The 20237-nt window shown below is 38.9% G+C and overlaps 1 non-coding gene across 1 annotated transcript; it reads left to right on the top strand.

Annotated features, from left to right (window-relative positions):
- Positions 1-2530: 2530 nt before the first annotated feature.
- TRNAC-ACA (transfer RNA cysteine (anticodon ACA)) lies at positions 2531-2603 on the top strand. The gene has a single exon. It is a non-coding gene; the product is annotated as a tRNA-Cys (tRNA).
- The last annotated feature ends 17634 nt before the right edge of the window (positions 2604-20237 follow it).

Here is a 20237-nt window from a genome sequence, read left to right as displayed (position 1 = left end):
CTTGCAGATTACCTGTCTAGGGGTATGTGATGAGTCAGCACATATTGAGAGTCTCATGAAAGAAAATGAAGTAATGACATAAATAATATAAAAATGTAGAAGGAAGGAAAAATAAGGGGAAATCCTGACTCTATGCGAAGCTGAATCTTTGAGAACAGCAGTCTCCGTCTCTTGCAGATTTATCTGCTCGTGACCACCGTTGATGGATTGTAACACTTTAAGGGGTTTCTAACAATTGAATGAGTGTGTGCATATTTTTGAAATCAACAGATGCTTAAAATGGTTTTACAAGTCTGCCACTTGCTATATTGTTTCTTTTTTCACTATGTCAGTGTAATTCTCTTAAAACTTTGTTCAGCAATTATCTAATGCAGAAAGATAATGCTAAGGGACATGCCTCTTTGCTACTGATGTGCATTCAATTACAGCACTTTTTAAGTTGTAGTGATTTAACCCTGGCTTAAAATTTTGGTATGAATACAGGCAAGTACTTTCTCCTTAGCACAGGTAGACTACAACATGTCTTTCTCTCACCCCTGAATTCTGTGTCCTTTTCTGTCCGCTATCCCAGGCATGAATGTGTCTAAAGCCTGCTGCCCCCCTTCCACGTTCTCAGTTTCCTGACAATGAGAAAGGACCAATTTAACCTGAACTTTAAATGACCAATAATGAGAGTCAGTATCTTACTCTTTGGGCTTCCTCGGTGGCTGAATGGTAAAGAACCTGCCTGCCAATGCAGGAGATTCAAGAGACAGGTGTTCAATCCCTGGATTGGGAAGATTCTCTGGAGAAGGAAATGGCAACCCCCTCCAGTATTCTTGCCTGGGAAATCCCATGGACAGAGGAGCTTTGCGGGCTACAGTCCATGGGGTGCAAAGAGTCAGACATGACTGAGTGCGAATGCACACATAGTTAAAGACACATGCATTTAAACATTTGTTTAAATAAGTCCTTCCTAAAGGACATTGGATCTCTAAATTGTAAACTATACCTCACTCACAGGTTGATTTGAAAAGAGTTTTTAAATAGAGCACAATTCTTGGTTCATCTCAAAATCATGATACTCCTCACTTCATCTATACATAATCTCAGCCCTCATTAAATAGGGTAGCTTGGTTTTGAAAACACAGTCCTCCCAGAATCAGCTCAGCACTTAATTTGAACATCAGTTACATCCTTACCCATTTATCAAGTGGTATGTGACTACTAGCCTTTTTCTTTATAACGAGTGAGTGATAGTCGCTCAGTCATGTCTGACTCTTTGTGAGCCCGTGGACTGTGTAGCCTGCCAGGCTCCTTTGCTCATGGAATTTTCCAGGCAAGAATACTGGAGTGGGTTGCCATTTCCTTCTCCAGGAAATCTTCCCAACCCAGGGATCAAACACGAGTCTCCTGCATTGCAGACATTTTTTATCATCTGAGCCACCAGGGAAACCTTTACAATAGCCATACTTTATTTTACTCAATATTCCTAATCACATTACCTAAAACTGCTGGATGGCTTTTCTCATCTAAACTATCTAATGCCTTGATAAGAAACAGGATTAAGTTTGAATATGAAGGAAATATTGAGAGTTAGAATTAAAGATAGTGGTAATATTTTACTATTTAAGCATATTTCTATAAAGCTTTGTTTGATAATGAGATAATTCTTAATAAAACTTCCAAGTCCTCAAACATATTAAACAGCCTTTGTCCACTTGGTCTCTATCTACATTTCGATTTCTCTTACCCTAGCTCATTAATTTACAGCTTCTATCAATGTTACTTTCTTGTAACTCTGTCTCACCAAGTTAACAATTATCCCTTAGTACTGAATACTTGCTTCAACATACTCTGTACGCTCACATTTTCTCTGGAGATCTTGACCCAGGTATTTACTCCCTGTTTATAAAAAACTCTCCTCTTTGTTTCTGTGATAGCTCATAATTCTCTTTAGATTCATTTTTTATTCACAAAACCCTTTAAATGTTGGTATGCCTTTGCTCACTTCACACGCACTCATTTAAGTGATCCCACTCCAGCTTAACACTTCACTCTTGATCTGTGTGCTGGCGACTATTGCAAATGTCCCCATGAACTGAAGCCCACAGATCCAGCTGCTGACTGCACGTTGCCGCTTAGATGTGCCTAGATGTCTCCAACTCAACATGACCAAATTAGAACCCATCAGTTGTTGAACTGCTACATCAGTCACTTTGCCAAAAATAAATATCTTATAAGAATGAATAATTTTCTGCTTTTGAGTTCTCTGTCATATTGAAGTCTGAGTATAGAAAAATACATATTTCTTATTAAAGTACAGTTGATTTATAATATTGTGTTTTAGATATACAATATAGTGATTTTGGGGGTTTTTTAGGCACATTATAATACCTTAAAGGTTATTAGAAAATATTGGGTATAATTTCCTGTGGTAGATACTAAATCCTTGTTGCTTATCTATCTTATGTGCAGTAGTTTCTATGCTTCTTCATATATAAATACATATATTTACATCTAGGAGTAGAATTGCTGGATCATTTGGACTTCCCTGGTGGCTCAGACGGTAAAGCGTCTGCCTACAATGCGGGAGACCCAGGTTCAATCCCTGAGTCAGGGAGGATCCCCTGGAGAAGGAAATGGCAACCCACTCCAGTACTCTTGCCTGGAGAATCCCATGAATAGAGGAGCCTGGTGGGCTACAGTCCATGGGGTCGCAAAGAGTCAGACACGACTGAGCGACTTACTTTCACTTTATTTCACTTGGTAATTCTGTTTTTAGTTTTTCGAAGACCCTCCATACGGTTCTCCATAGTGGCTATTCCAACTTATATTTTCACCAACATTGTTAGAGAGTTCCCTTTTTTCCCCACACCGTCTCTGGTATTTATTTTTAGATTTTAAATAATTCCCATTGTGACCGGTCTGAAGTGATATCTCATTGTGGTTTTGCTTTCCATTTCTCTGATAATTAGTGATGTGGAGCGTCTTTTCATGTATTTATTAGCCATCTGTACGTCTTATTTTGAAAAATGTCCCGTTAGGTCTTCTGTCCATTTTTGGATTGGGTTGTTTATTTGTTTGCTTGATATTGGGTTATATGAGCTATTTGTGTTTTTTTAATATTAACCCCTTGTCAATCCCATTATTTCCAAACATTTTCTCCAATTCTGTCTGTTGTCTTTTCATATTGCTGATGGTTTTCTTTTTTTTTTTTTCCTGATGGTTTTCTTTAGTGTGCAAAAGATTTTAAGTTTGATGAGTTCCCATTTATTTACTTTTGATTTTAATTATTTTTGCCTTGGGAAACTGATCTAAGAAAGCATTGCAATAATTTATGATGTCAAAGTTTTTCTGCCTATGTTCACTGCTAATATTTTATGGTATCATGACTTACATTTAGATCTTTAAACCATTTTGAATTTATTTTTGTTCATGGTATGAGAGAGTATTCTTATTTCATTGTTTGCACATATAGCTGTCCAGATTTCCCAAAAACGTGTTAAATGCAGTATCTTTTCTCCATTGTGCATTATTGCCTCTTCTGTCTGTGTTTGTGTGAGTGTATTTATTGTCTCTGTATTCTGTTCCATTGATGTATATGTCTGTTTTTGTGCCAATACCATGCTGCTTTGTGCCAATACCATTACTGTAGCTTTGCTGCATCCCAGAGATTTTGTAAGGTTGTATTTGCATTTTCTCTCTCTCTTCTCCTTCTGAGACCCCTATAAGGTGTAAATTTTCATGTCTTATATTATTTCATAGATCTTGCATGTTGCCTTTATATATTTTTCATTTGTCTTTCTGTCTGCTGTTCTGGTTAGGTGATTTCCACTCTTCTATCTTCCAGATTACTTATTCATTGTTCTGTGTCATTCAGTCAGCTATTAATTGCTTCTTGGTACCTTTTTAATTCAGACATCAAATTATCTATTTTTGATTGGTTCATGTTAATGGCTTCTAGTCTCTTGTTTCAATGATCTACCTTTCTATTTATAATCTTTCTTAGTGTATTTAGCATTTTTATTACTATCTATTTTAATGAAATAAAATTATGAGCCATGCCATGTAGGGCCACTCAAGACAGACGGTTCTTGGCAGAGAGTTCTGACAAAATGTGGTCCATTGGAGAAGGAGATGGCAAATCACTTCAGTATTCTTGCCTTGAGAACCACATGAACAGTATGAAAAGGGGAAAAGATAGGACACTGAAAGATGAACTTCTCAAGTCTGTAGGTGCCCAATATGCTACTGGAGATCAGTGGAGAAATAACTCCAAAAATAACGAAGAGATGGAGCCAAAGAAAAACCAGCATCCAGTTGTGGATGTGACTGGTGATGAAAGCAAGGTCCAATGCTATAAAGAGCAATATTGTATAGGAACCTGGAATGTTAGGTCCATGAATCAAGGCAAATTGGAAGTGGTCAAACAGGAGGTGGCAAGAGTGAATGCCAATGTGTTAGGAATCAGTGAACTAAAATGGACTGGAATGGGTGAATTTAACTCAGATGACATCTACTACTGTGGGCAAGGATCCCTTAGAAGAAATGGAGTAGCTATCAGAGTCAACAAAAGAGTTTGAAATGCAGTGAAATTGGATGCAATCTCAAAAACAACAGAATGATCTCTGTTCATTTCCGAGGCAAATCATACAATATCACAGTAATCCAAGTCTATACCCCAACCAGTAATGCTGAAGAAGCTGAATGGTTCTATGAAGACCTACAAGACTTTCTAGAACTAACACCCAAAAAAGATGTCCTTTTCATTATAGGGGGCTTGAATGCAAAAGTAGGAAGTCAAGAAACACCTGGAGTAACAGGCAAATTTGGCCTTGGAGCACAGAATGAAGCAGGGCAAAGGCTAACAGATTTCTGCCAAGAGAACACACTGGTCATAGCAAACACCCTCTTCCAACAGCACAAGAGAAGACTCTACACATGGACATCACCAGATGGTCAACACCAACATCAGATTGATTATATTCTTTAAGCCAAAGATGAAAAAGCTCTATATAGTCAGCAAAAGAAGACTGGGAGCTGACTGTGGCTTAGATCATTACCAAATTCAGACTTAAATTGAAGAAAGTAGGGAAAACCACTAGGCCATTTAGGTATAACCTAAATAAAATCCCCTACAATTACAATAGAAGTGACAAATAAATTTAACAGGCCAGATCTGAAAGACAGAGTGCCTGATAAACTATGGACAGAGGTTTGTAACACTGTACAGGAGACAGGGATCAAGAACATCCCCAAGAAAAAGAACTGCAAAACAGAAAAAATGGCTGTCTGAGGAGGCCTTACAAATAGCTGAGAAAAGGAGAGAAATGGATAGCAAAGGATGGAAGGAAAGATATACCCATTTGAAAGCAGAGTTCCAAAGAATAGCAAGGAGAGATAAGAAACCCTTCCTCAGAAATCAGTGCAAATAAATAGAGGAAAACAATAGAATGGGAAAGACAAGAGATCTCTTCAAGAAAATTAGAGATACCAAGTGAACATTTCATGCAAAGATGAGCACCAATAAAGGACAGAAATGGTATGGACCTAACAGAAGCAGAAGATATTAAGAAGAGGTGGCAAAATACACAGAAGAACTGTACAAAAGATATCTTCATAACCCAGATAATCATGATGGTGTGATCATTCACCTAGAGCCAGGCATCCCAGACTGTGAAGTCCGGTGGGTCTTAGGAAGTATTACTACAAACAAAGCTAGTGGAGGTGATAGAATTCCAATTGAACTATTTCAAATCCTAAAAGATGCTGTGAAAGTGCTGCACTCAATATGCCAGCAAATTTGGAAAACTCAGCAGCGGCCACGGGACTGGAAAAGGTCAGTTTTCATTCCAATCCCAAGAAAGCCAATGTCAAAGAAAGCTCAAACTACCACACAATTGCACTCATCTCACATGCCAGTAAAGTAATGTTCAAAATTCTCCAAGCCAGGCTTCAACAATACGTGAACTGTGAACATCCAGATGTTCAAACTGTTTTTAGAAAAGGCAGAAGAACCAGAGATCAAATTGCCAATACCCACTGGATCATCAAAAAAAGCAAGAGAGTTCCAGAAATACATCTATTTCTGCTTTATTGACTATGCCAAAGCCTTTGACTGTGTGGACCACAACAAACTCTGGAAAATTCTTCAAGAGATAGGAATAGCAGAGCACCTGACCTGCTTCCTGAGAAATATGTATGCAGGTCAGGAAGCAACAGTTAGAACTGGACATGGAACAACAGACTGGTTCCAAATGGGGAAAGGAGTACATCAAGGCTGTATATTGTCATCCTGCTTATTTAACTTATATGCAGAGTACATCATGAGTAATGCGGGGCTGGATGAGCACAAGCTGGAATCAAGATTGCTGGGAGAAATATCAATAACCTCAGATATGCAGATGACACCGTCCTTATGGCAGAAAGGGAAGAAGAACTAAAGAGCCTCTTGATGAAAGTGAAAGAGAAGAGTGAAAATTTGGCTTAAAGGTCAACATTCAGAAAACAAAGATCATGGCATCCGGCCCCATCACTTCATGACAAATAGATGGGCAAACAGTGGAAACAGTGGCTGACTTTATTTTTCTGGGCTCCAAAATCACTGCAGTTGGTTATTGCACACATGAAACTAAGAGACGGTTACTCCTTGGAAGGAAAGTTGTGACCAACCTAGACAGCATGTTAAGAATCAGAGACATTACCAGCAAAGATCCATCTAGTCAAAGCTAGATTTTTCCAGTAGTCACATATGAATGTCAGAGTTGGACTATAAAGAAAGCTGAGCGCTGAAGAATTGATGCATTTAAACTGTGCTGTTGGAGAAGACTCTTGAGGGTCCCTTGGACTGCACGGAGATCCGACAAGCCCATCCTAAATGAAATTAGTCCTGAATATTCATTGGAAGGACTGAGGCTGAAGCTGAAACTCCAATACTTTGGCCACTTGGTGTGAAGAGCTGGCTCATTTGAAAAGACCGTAATGCTGGGAAAGATTGAAGGCAGAAGGAGAAAGGAAAGACAGAGGATGAGGTGGTTGGATGGCATCACCAACTCAATGGATATGAGTTTGAGTGAACTCTGGGAGTTGGTGATGGTCAGGTAGGCTTGTTGTGCTGAGGTCCATGGGATTGCAGAGTCGGACACGACAGAGCGACTGAACTGAACTGAACTGAACTCGGAATCTGATAATCTAGTGAGGTCTATCTCATTATTTACTCTTTCAGGGGATTTTTCTTGCTCTTTTAATTGAAAATTGTTTCTCTGCCCTTTTATTTGACTTAGCTTTGTCTGTCTTGATGAATTTTGGAGAGATCGTTACCTATTATGGGCTGGTAAAGTTTGTTTTTATGTAGGAGTTTCCCTATGTAGTTTGCATTCATTCAGTGTCTGTGATGCAAGGGCTGGTTTTGGTATGAATTCCAACCATCTCTTTCCTCCGTGCGTGCTGGCCAATATCACCTGGCTAGGGGCTGTGGTCGGTGTGGGACAGGACTTCATCTCTGCTCTGTGGCTCTCTCTGCCTTGTCCGGGGTGGGGTCTGCTCCCTAGCTTTTGGAGCAGAAGCCCCACGTCAAAGCAAGTGAGGTCAATGAACTCACAGAGCACCAGTGTGCAACCTGAAGCTCAAGGTCATTTCTCTTCCCCCACTGCACCATCCTAGTTCAAGGTTATGGTGCGGAACAGGCCTGGTTGTGGTACTTGTTAGGCTGAGACTTGCGGTTGAGGTATTTTGGCTTTTTGAGCAGAGGTGACCATATTGCCAGTGGAGATGTGGGCTGCCTCTGTGGAGGCGGTCTTCTCCCAGGACCTGTCTGCCCCATGTCCAGCACAGAGTCTTCCATGCCTCCCAGGCAAGTGCTGACAGTGGCCTCTGATGCCCCACCCAGACTGCATTCCAGTCCATCTGTGTCCTCAGATAGACTCTTCTCTCGGGAGCTGTCCGCCCCAGACCCTGCACCAACCTGCGGCATGAAGGTGGCTGGCAGGACACCTGCTAGGCTGGAAAACAGAATAGGGTGTGCAGATCACCATGTTTTCTGTGGTGCCTCTGGAGTACCTGTAGACAGTGGCCATCACCGCCCCACCTGAGCAGCACCCAGACGCCCCAAGATATCCCTGAGAAGTTAGATTGAACCTTCTCCCAGGGCCTAGCTGGCCAGGAGTTCATGCAAAGCTACAGTGTGGAGCAAGTGATAACAGGGTGTTCACATGGCTAGGAGTGGGGACGAAGTGGAGAATAATCCAGAACCAAGGCAAGCTGATTCTTGACACTGCTCCACCCAGACTACACCCCAGACTGTCTCTGCATAGCTAGATGAGTCTTCTCAGGGCCCAGTAGTCCAGATCTTGCACAAAGTTGTGGTGTGGAGTGATCCAGCTGGGGTTTGTTCCCCAGGGTTTGGAAGTGCAGGGAGTCAACAGCTGCCAGTGCAAAGCCCTCTCCACCCTGTTTGTTGGCAAACCAGCACACACGCATTCTTTGCTGGTAGAGTCTAGGCTTCTCCAGCCTTTCTATCTGTCCCAGCAGTTCTCCCAGCAGCCAAGGTATTTTGTCTCCTCTGAGTAGGACCGTGGGACTGGGAAACCCACTCTGTGGCTGGACCCACTCACTCCCCAGGGCATGGGTCTGCTCTTTCAAAACTTCTCTTCCGTTTAGATCCCTCCAAGTGTTGGAGGTCCCAACTTTATGCTTTTTTTCTGTCCAACCCAGTCACATGGAAATCTTTCTTGTAGCTTTTGTTATATGGGAATTTTTCTGCCAGTTTCCAGTTAGTTTTACATGTAAATTGTTTCAGAGGAAGATGTATTTTTGATGTCGTTGTAGGGGGAAGTGAGCTCCATATTTTCCTACTCAACAATATTTATCCAGCTTCTGAAAATATATTTTAAGAAGGAAGTTGTTTTCAGCATCCCTTGGTATTTCCTAACATTTTTGTGTGTCTGCTGCCCCTTATGTCGCTCTTATTGACATAAATTTCATGTAAAGTTCATATGTATATGTGAATATCTATGTGTGTGCATATACATATATGGATGTATGTGGTATATCTCTATGCTATTCATAGATATCTATATGAAATTTATTTATACCTGTATATAAATATATATATATCTTTATGAAGTAAATAAATGATAGCTATTCATCCAGATTACTGAATAGCCCTGAGGTTAATGTCGATAGCACAGGGCTAAGAAGAAAGTGGGGCTTCCCTGGTGGCTCAGAAGTAAAGAATCTGCCTACAATGCAGGAGCTGCAGGAGATGCGGGTTGGATCCCTGGGTCAGGAAGATCCCCTGGAGGAGGGCATGGCAACCTACTTCAGCATCCTTCCCTGGAAAATCTCATGGACAGAGGAGCCTGGCAGGTTATGGCCATAGGGTTGCAGAGTCAGATATGACTGAAGTGAATAGGCATGCTCTCACACAGGAAGAAAGTAATTATATTCTAACACTCCATGTTCTAAGAAGGCTCAGATCTTGGTATAAGATGATGCTCAAGAGAAACCAACTGATGTTTTCTGTCTTTATCTTCACACACTGAAGTAAGTGAAAGCTCTGAGAAACATTCTCGGTGCTTATGTTTGGGGTCTATTTTCTCTAGGGAGAGCTTGATTGTTTCCACAAAGCAAGGAGTTTTACTTTAATAAAATGACTAGTACCTGACCCTGGTCTGGAGATGTCTAAAGCAATCAAATATACAGGAATAGCCCACATTTAATGCTTCAAATGACCAAATTTTCAGTGCCAAGGAATGGGAAGATAGTTTACTTCATCCTTGTTCACACTTAGAAGCTAGAAATCATCTTCAATGGCCTCTTTCATTAAATCACTGGTGTCTCAGCTGAGCTGAGGGAGCATGTCAGCCTAGCAGGCTCACAGACAATACCACATGAATTGTGAATAGGACTGAGTGAGCCATAGCTTAGCCTGTGGAGCTTCCCCCATGAGGATAGGACTTTGGTGACATGTCTAAGCATGCCTACAAGAAGCGTCTACATTTCTTTCTTGATTCTGTTCTATAACCTCATCAACATACTCATTCTATGGCATCAAGTTGCTTTAGATGAATTGACTAGCTAATAGACAGATCATAATAAAATATCCCAACATGATTTACACCATAAACATTCCTATTATCTGAGCAATATGGGAATTGAAGGCAGTGTAGCAGGAGGAAAAGGGAAGTAACCTGACTTTTTATAACATTGATTGTGTGGCTAGCAGTACACAGTACCCTAAATGTAATGCTTCCCTTAATCTTTACAACAACCCTGTAAAATATTACTGTGGAAATTCATTAGAGGAGAAAGGTGGTTTTCAGAACACAGAACTCATTTTGCCTAAGTTCATACAAAGAAATACTGGCAGAATCAGAAACAGTTCTTGGTCTGTCCTTCTCAGGAGTTGAAATGCTTTTTGTTATGAAAGCTTCAGCAAGGAGGACATTTACATCAGGGCACCTTTTTATACCTTACATTTTAAATTTTATCTCCACTCATCATAAAAAGGATGATCACTTTTAAAACTTATTATCATGGTGTCCATGTATCCCTAAATTAGAAATGCATATATTTAAAAGATTTTAAGTTTGATCATGGACTACCTTAACAAGTTTCTGGATATATACATTCTCAATTTATCTGTGTTTGTTTTTAAATTATTAAAATAGTCAAAGACGAGGTTAACATTGCCATACAGTGTTATTATTATTATTATTTTTGGCCATACAGCATTCTGTGTAGAACTGACCCTTGAACAACAAGCAGTGTTAGGGCTGCTGACTCCCTATGCAGTGGAAAATCCAGGTGCAAATTTACAGTTGGCCTTCTGTTTCTGTGATTTTGTGTCCCTATATTCAACCAGCATGCACCACTAGCACAGTACTATACTATGTATTTATTGAAAAAAATCCACATACAAGTAGATGAGTAGAGTTCAACCCCATATTGTTCAAAGGTCAGCTGTACATTATAAATATTAACTTGTTTATTTACTGCATAACCTAGGAGGCAGGTACTATTTTTATCATTAAAGATAAGGTACAGAGAAGTAATTTTACCAGAGTGTTTATTTTTAATAAGTGATATGAAAGGAGAATTAGGACTGAAGTATTCAGCTTCCAGAGGTACACCCTTAATCACTTTGATATATTATTGCATCTATATGTCCTTCTAAGATAATGGTATGAATTGCACACTAGTATTATGAGTTGCATGAATATTAAACAATGTACACAAAATTAGAAATTAAAACTGAAATGCAAACAAATGTGAAAATATATTCTGTTACATCTTCTGAACTTGAAAGGATCATCTTTTGCAGCCTACTGATTTAGTTTCTAAAAATTTGATCTCATTTTGACTTTAACAATTAGAATTCTATCTTTATTTATATTTTGAGAAGAGGACTTTATTCCTTTACAAAACAAGCAAAAGAGAGATAGGAGTTTTATTCCCTGTAAAGGTTTTGTTGACTAGACCCTGAAGATCATCTTTGGAATAAGAAAGAAGAGAACATATGGAAGTTAGTAGCAAACTATCAAAAGAAATGATATTTCAGAAGCAGTAAGCAGAGTTTAAAAACCATCTGTGTATTTAGCGAATATGTCTGTATAATAAACATGCTTTGTAGGTGATCAGCTGGGCTTGCAGCAGTGATTTTATCTTCATTGTCTGACTGATTAGAACAAGAATGCTCACCTTCTTCTGAAGAAATGCTTTCCTATCAGATGTAGAAACTTGAAAAAGAAAAAGCATTAATGAAATATTTACCTGTGTTAAATGCACAAGTGTTAGCATTATAGAAACAGAAACACTGTTTCATTTAGTTTAATGAAATTCATACTCAAATAGGAATTTTTATATAACAAGGTACTAGATTTCCACTATTTGTCCAATTTTTTCTTTTGGCAAAAACATGAGTCTAGCTTCATTGCACAATTTCCTCTGAGTTTTCCAAGCCACAAGTAGACAGGTAATTCGTATGTCTCAGTGGGGGTGTTTTGGAGCATGTTTCATGCATGATTTCAGTGAGAGAGGCAAATGAGATAACCAGGAGAGATCCCAGGAGCTAACTTTTCCTATGCAGAAGCTCCATTTAAAAAGCATAAAATTGTAATAAAAATTAAAAATGTACAAAGTACATAGAAGCAATGTTTGTGGTTAGAGGAAAAGGGACCTAATTTAATCAATCTTTTCCTTAAGAGTTCTATTATTTATTGCAGATATGATAGGGAATTATTTTGGTGGTGGAATTTAGCTAGTAGGCAAATGTCAACATGGAATTGCCAATTTAAATCATCAACTTCAGTCTCAGTATCCTTCATCTTGAAAACAGTTTCACAGAATTTGCTAATAAAAATTTAACTCTTCAAAGCTTGGGAGCATGTTGTATTAGTCTATCCTTAGAAAAGTCACTTTAATAAGGTTTGATATGTTTATAATAATTTCATATCTAAAAATAGGAGTTATCCCATGGGAAGAACACTCTATATAATTTGTGAATTTTCTGGGTTTTTTTAAATGACCTTGAATTTTAACTTTCCCCAACACATTTTCACATATACCTCATCCCACAAAGCTTAACATTAGATTGTATTTTTTCTGGAATGTCTCAGAAATTGTTATCTATTAAAAAAGAGAGATATACTAGGAAAAACAACTTTTTAAAGTGTTTTAAATTCAATATATATTATGATAAATAGATAGGTCAACTTTCTTAATAGAATATAGAATCTACCTGCCCAATTAAATATGTCCCCATGGTAACTTTTCCTATGGCCAAATAGAACTAAATATTCATGTTCTCTAGATAAATGACACATTTTATCAGTAGCAAAATAATACTAAAGCCAAGGTTCCCAAATGTACTATATCTTACATATTTTAATTTTGAGTTTAAACAATTATATTCAATTCAGAATGATGAACTCTGCAAACTATTCAATGGTACACCCATCACTGATAATGTTAATAAATAAGAAAACATGAATTAGAGCTCGATCTGATCTAGGCCTGGATGACAGCCAAGGCAACATTTTATCTAAAACTGTTTTACTCAGAATGCCCAGGGCTGAGTATTATACTACTGTACTTCCAACATGTGAAACAGCTCTAAAATAATGGACAGATATGGATCTAAAGCAACTCCAAAATACAGATAGATAGAACATGTATATATATATATACATATACATGTATATATATATATGTAGCACATAGTCTAAATTCTAAATATGGATTAGTACCTCTTCTAGAGAAGATTTTAAGAAAATATTTCAAGGATTGGATCCTCTTTTCAAATAAGGCAAATGCTTGTTGACGCTGTCCTATATGTTATTTTGCAGATGCTATTTTATACTGAAGTATTCACAATTGAAAAGTGCTAACTGGCTTGTTTTAAAGAATATATTATCAGTTTTGACTCCTGTGATGTCACACTAGTACCACACTGAACAGTAAAAAAAGCCCTGCTTCTTACCTGCCTGCATGTGTTTCAAAAATGCCTACATACCTTTGAATTTGCTTTATTCTCTTTACAAAAATTTAACACGTTAATATAAAAATTCAAATTATAACCTCCATTTAGATTGCAAATATTTATATATATATATATGAAATATAGTATTTAAAAACACTGGAATAATTTAGGAATGACATGTTGCCTCATCAAATAACTATACCTTAGTGGAATTATGTATGTAGTATAGCATGTTTGTAATAGGACCTGTTCCTATTTCACTGGGCTTCGCTGGAGGCTCAGAAGGTAAAGAATCTGCCTGCAATGTGGGGAGACCCGGGTTCTATCCCTGGGCGGGGAAGATCTCCTGGAGAAGAAATGGTTACCCACTCCAGTACTTTTGCCAGGAGATGTCTATGGACAGAGCAGCCTGACAGGCTACAGTCCATGTCACAGTGTCAGGACTGAGCAAGTAACACTTTCACATTCACTTCCTATTTCACGGCTGTTAGAGCTTTTTTCAGATACTATCACTTTACCCTTGTCTTACTTTGCATTTTATATTTCTTCTGTCAGGCTAGAAGAAAAGAGATAAAACAACACTCTTCAACAAAGTGCTTGTTGACATAAATAATTTAAATTACCCAATCAGCGTGTCAGCAGCATTCCTAAGGCCTGATTTTGTGCCATCCTCGGAAAGAAGTCCTGCTCAGGACAACAGCAGCCTTCTCTCTAAGCTGTACCCCTAGAACCATCCCAGACATGAGGTTTCAGAACAGCCCCGTCTGTGAGCCCGAGGGCTTGTGGGGGCATCTGGAGACCGTGGGCAGAGTGAGTGGTGTGTGGGAGAGGTTCCGGAGCACTCTGAGGCGTCCCCCTTAGAATGCGGGAGGTCCTGCTCACACAGTGCTGTCTATCCTGACAGATCCAGAGCATCCAGAAGAAGCAAAGAAAATTTTTGAGATGGTACAATTGAACACAGGAGCCCAACGAAGCCAGGGGCCAGGCGCAGAGGGTGGCTTACTGTGTTGAAAAGCAATATTCCTAAAAAATGCCCTCCCTTTCTTTTTATCAAGATACTTTAGTAAACTCCCTTTATTCATAATATAGTTGAGTGACTAAATCACATGTACATGCTTCTGCAACTTTTCCCCTTTTTCATCATTGTAATTAATAAAGAACAGTTTTTATTTTAAGTTTAACTCTGAACTCAGGTCAAAGTGGTTTTCCCCCTAAAGCACTTAAATACAATGTGAATAGGTGGAAACTGGGAAAGTTTATACAGTTAAAATGACTTTCTCATAACTGGCCTGCTATAATTAACTTTACATATTCTTCTTTGAAAAATACTCCATGTATTCATTGATGATTCTAGAATTCAACTGTTACAGGAATAATTCTAGCCAAAATTATGAAGTAATAGTTATTAAAGTATTAAGTATGATAAATTCCCAACAAATATATAGTTTGACTATTAAATGAATTTCATTTTCATTGTAGTATACTCCCTTCTAATAGCCATTCACCCTTATGAATTTACTTATTTATTCAACAAGCATTACTGAGTGCTTCTTATATGCAACATACTAATCCAGATCGAGATAAACATCACATAATAGAACAGAAAAAAAGGACCCATGTCATTAAGACTCCTTCGGCCTCCCTTATCCACACTGAGTCTTCTGAAGCACCAACCAAGGGCAAGTATGCTTCCTACAGTCAGCTTTATGTGTGCCTTCTCCCATCTATGTAGACTTCACTGCTCTCTGGGAGCAATGTCTTTATGACATTCTTTATCTTAAAGCTTACCCATCCTGGAGAATCTCTGGTCTGGTATGTTAATGACCCATCTTCCTAGTACAACACATTCATTTCAACCTTTAGCTACTAGAGACATCTGCACAGTAACTTTGACTTAATCTTGAGGAGTAGCCTGTCTATACTGTACTGTAAAATTCAATTATGAGAATTTTCAAAGGAATGAAAATCTACTGAGGAGATGGTTCTGTCTATATAGGCATTATATTTTCACTCATATATTAATGAACTCTGTCTGAACACTAAGTTCTATCCTTCCTGAGTCACTGACACTTTAGAAAGAAAAAGATTGGTTTTCTACATTTGCATTCAATTTCATCCCCCCTATATTTTAAATCAATAATTTACATAATAATAAACATATTTTAAGTGTATAGCCAAATAACTTTTTAAGAAGGTATATATTCATGTAACCATCATGATTTGCCTCATCACTCAATCATGTCTGAATCTTTGCAACCACATGAAATGTAGCCTGCGAGGCTCAGTTCATGGGATTCTCCAGGCAAGGACACTGGAGTGGATTGTCATTTCCTTTGCCAGGGACCCATCACCATAATCAAGATCTAAAAAAGTAAAACAAGTATCTCCCCCAAAAAAGTTTCTTTTGTGCCATTTACAAGAAAATCTTCTTCCAAGATTTTGACCTAGGCAACGACTAAGTTTTTGTTTTTGTTTTTTTGCCTTTATTATCTCCTTTCAGTTCATTTCAGTCAACTCAGTCATGTCTGACTCTTTGAGACCACAGGACTGCAGAACTCTGGGTCTTCCTGTCCATCACCAACTCCTGGAGTTTACTCAAACTCATATCCGTCGAGTTGGTGATGCCATCCAACCATCTCATCCTCTGTCATCCCCTTCTCCTCCTGCCTTCAATCTTTCCCAGCCTCAGGGTCTTTTCCAAAGAGTCAGTTCTTCTCATCATGTGGCCAAAGTATTGCAGTTTCAGCTTTAACATCAGTCCTTCCAATGAATATTCAGGACTGATCTCCTTTAGGATGGACCAGTTGGATCTCCTTGCAGTCCAAGGGACTCTCAAGAGTCTTCTCCAACACCACAGTTCAAAAGCATCAATTCTTAAGTGTTCAGCTTTCTTTACAGTCCCAACTCTCACATCCATACATGACTACTGGAGAAACCATAGCTTTGACTAGATGGACCTTTGCTGGCAAAGTTATGTCTCTGCTTTTTAATATGCCGTCTAGGTTGGTCATGGCTTTACTTGCAAGGAGCAAGCATCTTTTAATTTCATGGCTACAGTCACAAGCGGCAGTGATTTTGGAGCCCCCCCAAAATAGTCTCACTGTTTCCCTATCTATTTGCCGTGAAGTGATGAGACCAGGTGCCATGATCTTAGGTTTTTGAATGTTGAGTTTAAAGCCAACTTTTTCACTCTCCTCTTTCACTTTCATCAAGAGGCTTTTTAGTTCTTCTTTGCTTTCTGACATAAGGGTGGTGTCATCTGCATATCTGAAGTTATTGATATTTCCCAGAAATCTTGATATGAGTTTGTGCTTCATCCAGCCCAGTATTTCTCATGATGTACTCTGCACATAAATTAAATAAGCAAGTTGACAATATACAGCCTTGACATACTCCATTCCCAATTTGGAACCAGTCTGTTGTTCCACGTCTGATTCTAACTGTTGCTTCTTGACCTGCATACAGCTTTCTCAGGAGGCAGGTCAGGTGCTCTTGTATTCCCATCTCTTGAATTTTCCACAATTTGTTGTGATCCACATGGTCAAAGGCTTTGACATAGTCAATAAAGCAGAAGTAGATGTTTCTCTTGCTTTCTTGCTTTTTCAATGATCCAACAGATGTTGGCAATTTTATCTCTGGTTCCTCTGCCTTTTCTAAATCCAGCTTGAACATTAAGATGTTCATGGTTCATGTACTGTTGAAGCCTGGCTTGAAGAATTTTGAGCATTTCTTTGCTACCATGTGAGATGAGTGCAATTGTGTGGTAGTTTGAGCATTCTTTGACATTGCCTTTCTTTGGGATTGGAATGAAAACTGACCTTTTCCAGTCCTGTGGCCACTGCTGCATTTTCCAAATTTGCTGGCATATTGAGTGTAGCACTTTCACAGCATCATGTTTTAAGTTTAGAAATAGCTCAACTGGAATGCAATCATGTCCACTAGCTTTGTTTGTAGTGATGCTTCCTAAGGCCCACTTGACTTCACATTCCAGGATATCTGACTCTAGGTTAGTGATCACACCGTCGTGATCATCTGGTTCATGAAGATCTTTTTTGTATGGTTCTTCTGTGTATTTTGCCACCTCTTCTTAATATCTTCTGCTTCTGCTAGGTCCATACCATTTCTGTCCTTTATTGAGCCCATCTTTGCATGAAATGTTCCCTTGGTATCTCTAATTTTCTTGAAGAGATCTCTAGTCTTTCCCACTCTATTGTTTTCCTCTATTTCTTTGCACTGATCACTGAGGAAGGCTTTCTTATCTCTCCTTGCTATTCTTTGGAACTCTGCTTTCAAATTGGTATATCTTTCTTTTTCTCCTTTGCTTTTCACTTCTAGTTTTTCCTCAGCTATTTGTAAGGCCTCCTCAGACAACCATTTAGCCTTTTTGCATTTCTTTTTTGGGGGGATGGTCTTAATCACTACCTCCTGTACAATGTTACAAACCTCCATCCATAGTCTTCAGGAATTCTGTCTTTAGATCTAATCCCTTGCATCTGCATGTTACTTCCACTGTAAAATCATAAGGGGTTTAATTTAGGTCATACCTGAATGGTCTAGTGGTTTTCCCTACCTACTTCAATTTAAGTCTGGATTTTTCAATAAGGAGTTCATGATCTGAGCCACAGTCAATTCCCAGTCTGTTTTTGCTGACTGTATAGAGCTTCTCCATCTTTAGCTGCAAAGAATATAATCAATATGATTATTTTGACCATCTGGTGATGTACAAGTGTAGTCTTCTCTTGTGTTGTTGGAAGAGGGTGTTTGCTATGACCAGTGCATTCTCTTGGCAAAACTCTGTTAGTCTTTTCCCTGCTTCATTTTGTACTCCAAGGCCAAATTTGCCTGTTACTCTAGGTATCTCTCGACTTCCTACTTTTGCATCCCAGTCCCCTATAATTAAAAGGACATCTTTCTTTATTGTTTTGTAAAAAGAGTTATCTGAAATGTACTTGTGCATGACTGACTTCTTTCACTAAGCATGTTTTTGAGATTCACTCCTATTATATCTATCAGTAGTATGTTTCAAATGCGTCATTGCACTGTTGTTGCTTAGTCGCTCAGCCGTGTGTGACTGCTGCAATCCCCTGGACTGCAGTAAGCCAGGCCTCCCTGTCTTTCACTATTTCCCAGAGTTTGTTCAAATTCTGGTCCAGTGGTCGATGCCATCCAACCATCTCCTCCTCTGTTGCCTGCTTTTTCTCCTGCTCTCAATCTTTCCCAACATCAGGGTGTTCTCCAACGAGTTGGTTCTTTGCATCAGCTGGCCAAAGGATTGGAGCTTCTGCTTTGGCATCAGTCCTTCAATGAATATTCAGAGTTGGTATCCTTTAGGACTGACAGGTTTGCTCTCCTTGCTGTCCAAGGAAGTTAAGTGTCTTTCCAGCACCACAGTTTGAAAGCATCAATTCTTCAGTGCTCAGCCTTCTTTATGGTTCAACTCTCACACCTGTACATGACTACTGGAGAAATCATAGCTTTGACTATAAGGACCTTTGTCAGCAAAGTGATGTCTCTGCTTTATAATATGCTATCTAGATTTGTCATAGCTTTTCTTCCAAGGAGCAAGCATCTTTTAATTTCATGGCTGCAGTCACCATCTGCAGTGATTTTGGAGGCCAGGGAAATAAAGTCTGTCATTGTTTCCATCATTTCCCCATCTATTTGCCATGAAGTGATGGAACCAAATGCCATGATCTTAGTTTTTTGAGTGTTGAGTTTTAAGCCAACTTTTTCACTCTCCACTTCCACCTTCATCAAGAGGTTCTTTAGTTCTTCACCTTCTGTCATAAGGGTGGTATCATCTGCATATCTGAGGTTATTGATATTTCTCCTAGCAATCTTGATTCAAGCTTTTGATTTATCCCACCCAGCACTTTGCATGATGTACTCTGCATATAATTTAAATAAGCAGGGTGACAATATACAGTCTTGATGTACTCCTTTCCCAATTGGAACAAGTCCATTATTCCATGTTTGGTTCTAACTGTTGCTTCTTAACCTGCATACAGGTTTCTCAGGAGGCAGGTAAAGCAGTCTGGTATTCCCATCTCTTGAAGAATTTTCCACAGTTTGTTGTGATCCACACAATCAAAGGCTTTGGTGTGGTCAGTGAAGCAGAAATAGATGTTTTCCTGGAATTCTCTTGCTTTTTCAATGATGTAATGGATGTTGGCAATTTGAACTTGGATTCCTCTGCCTTTGCTAAATGCAGCTTGTAAATGTGGAAATTCTCAGTTCACATATGGCTGAAGCCTGGGTAGAAGGGTTTTGAGCCTTGCCTTGGTAGCATGTGAAATGTGCACACTTGTGCAGTAACTTGAGCACTCTTTGGCCTTGCCTTTCTCAGGAATTGGAATGAAAACTGACCTTTTCCAGTCCTGTGGCCACTGCTGAGTTTTCCAAATTTGCTGGCATATTGTGTGCAGCACTTTAACAGCATCCTTTTTAGGATTTGAAATAGCTCAACTGGAATTCCATCACCTCCACTAGCTTTCTTTGTTGTGATGCTTCCTAAGGCCCACTTGACTTCACACCCCAGGATGTCTATCTCCTGGTAAGTAACCACACCATCATGGTTATCTTGGTCAGTAAGGCATTTTGGGGACAGTTCTATATATTCTTGCCACCTCTTCTTAATATCTTCTGCTTCTGTTAGGTCCATACTTTTTCTGTGTTTTATTGTACACATCTTTGCATCAAATTTTCCCTTGGTATTTCTAATTTTCTTGAAGAGTCTCATGTTTCCCATTCTATTATTTTCCTCTATTTCTTTGCA

This window comes from Odocoileus virginianus, chromosome 19 (assembly GCF_023699985.2).
Source record: "Odocoileus virginianus isolate 20LAN1187 ecotype Illinois chromosome 19, Ovbor_1.2, whole genome shotgun sequence".
Taxonomy (NCBI): domain Eukaryota; kingdom Metazoa; phylum Chordata; class Mammalia; order Artiodactyla; family Cervidae; genus Odocoileus; species Odocoileus virginianus.
Note: the sequence above shows the minus strand (reverse complement) of the source record. Positions and strands in the feature narration are given on the sequence as shown.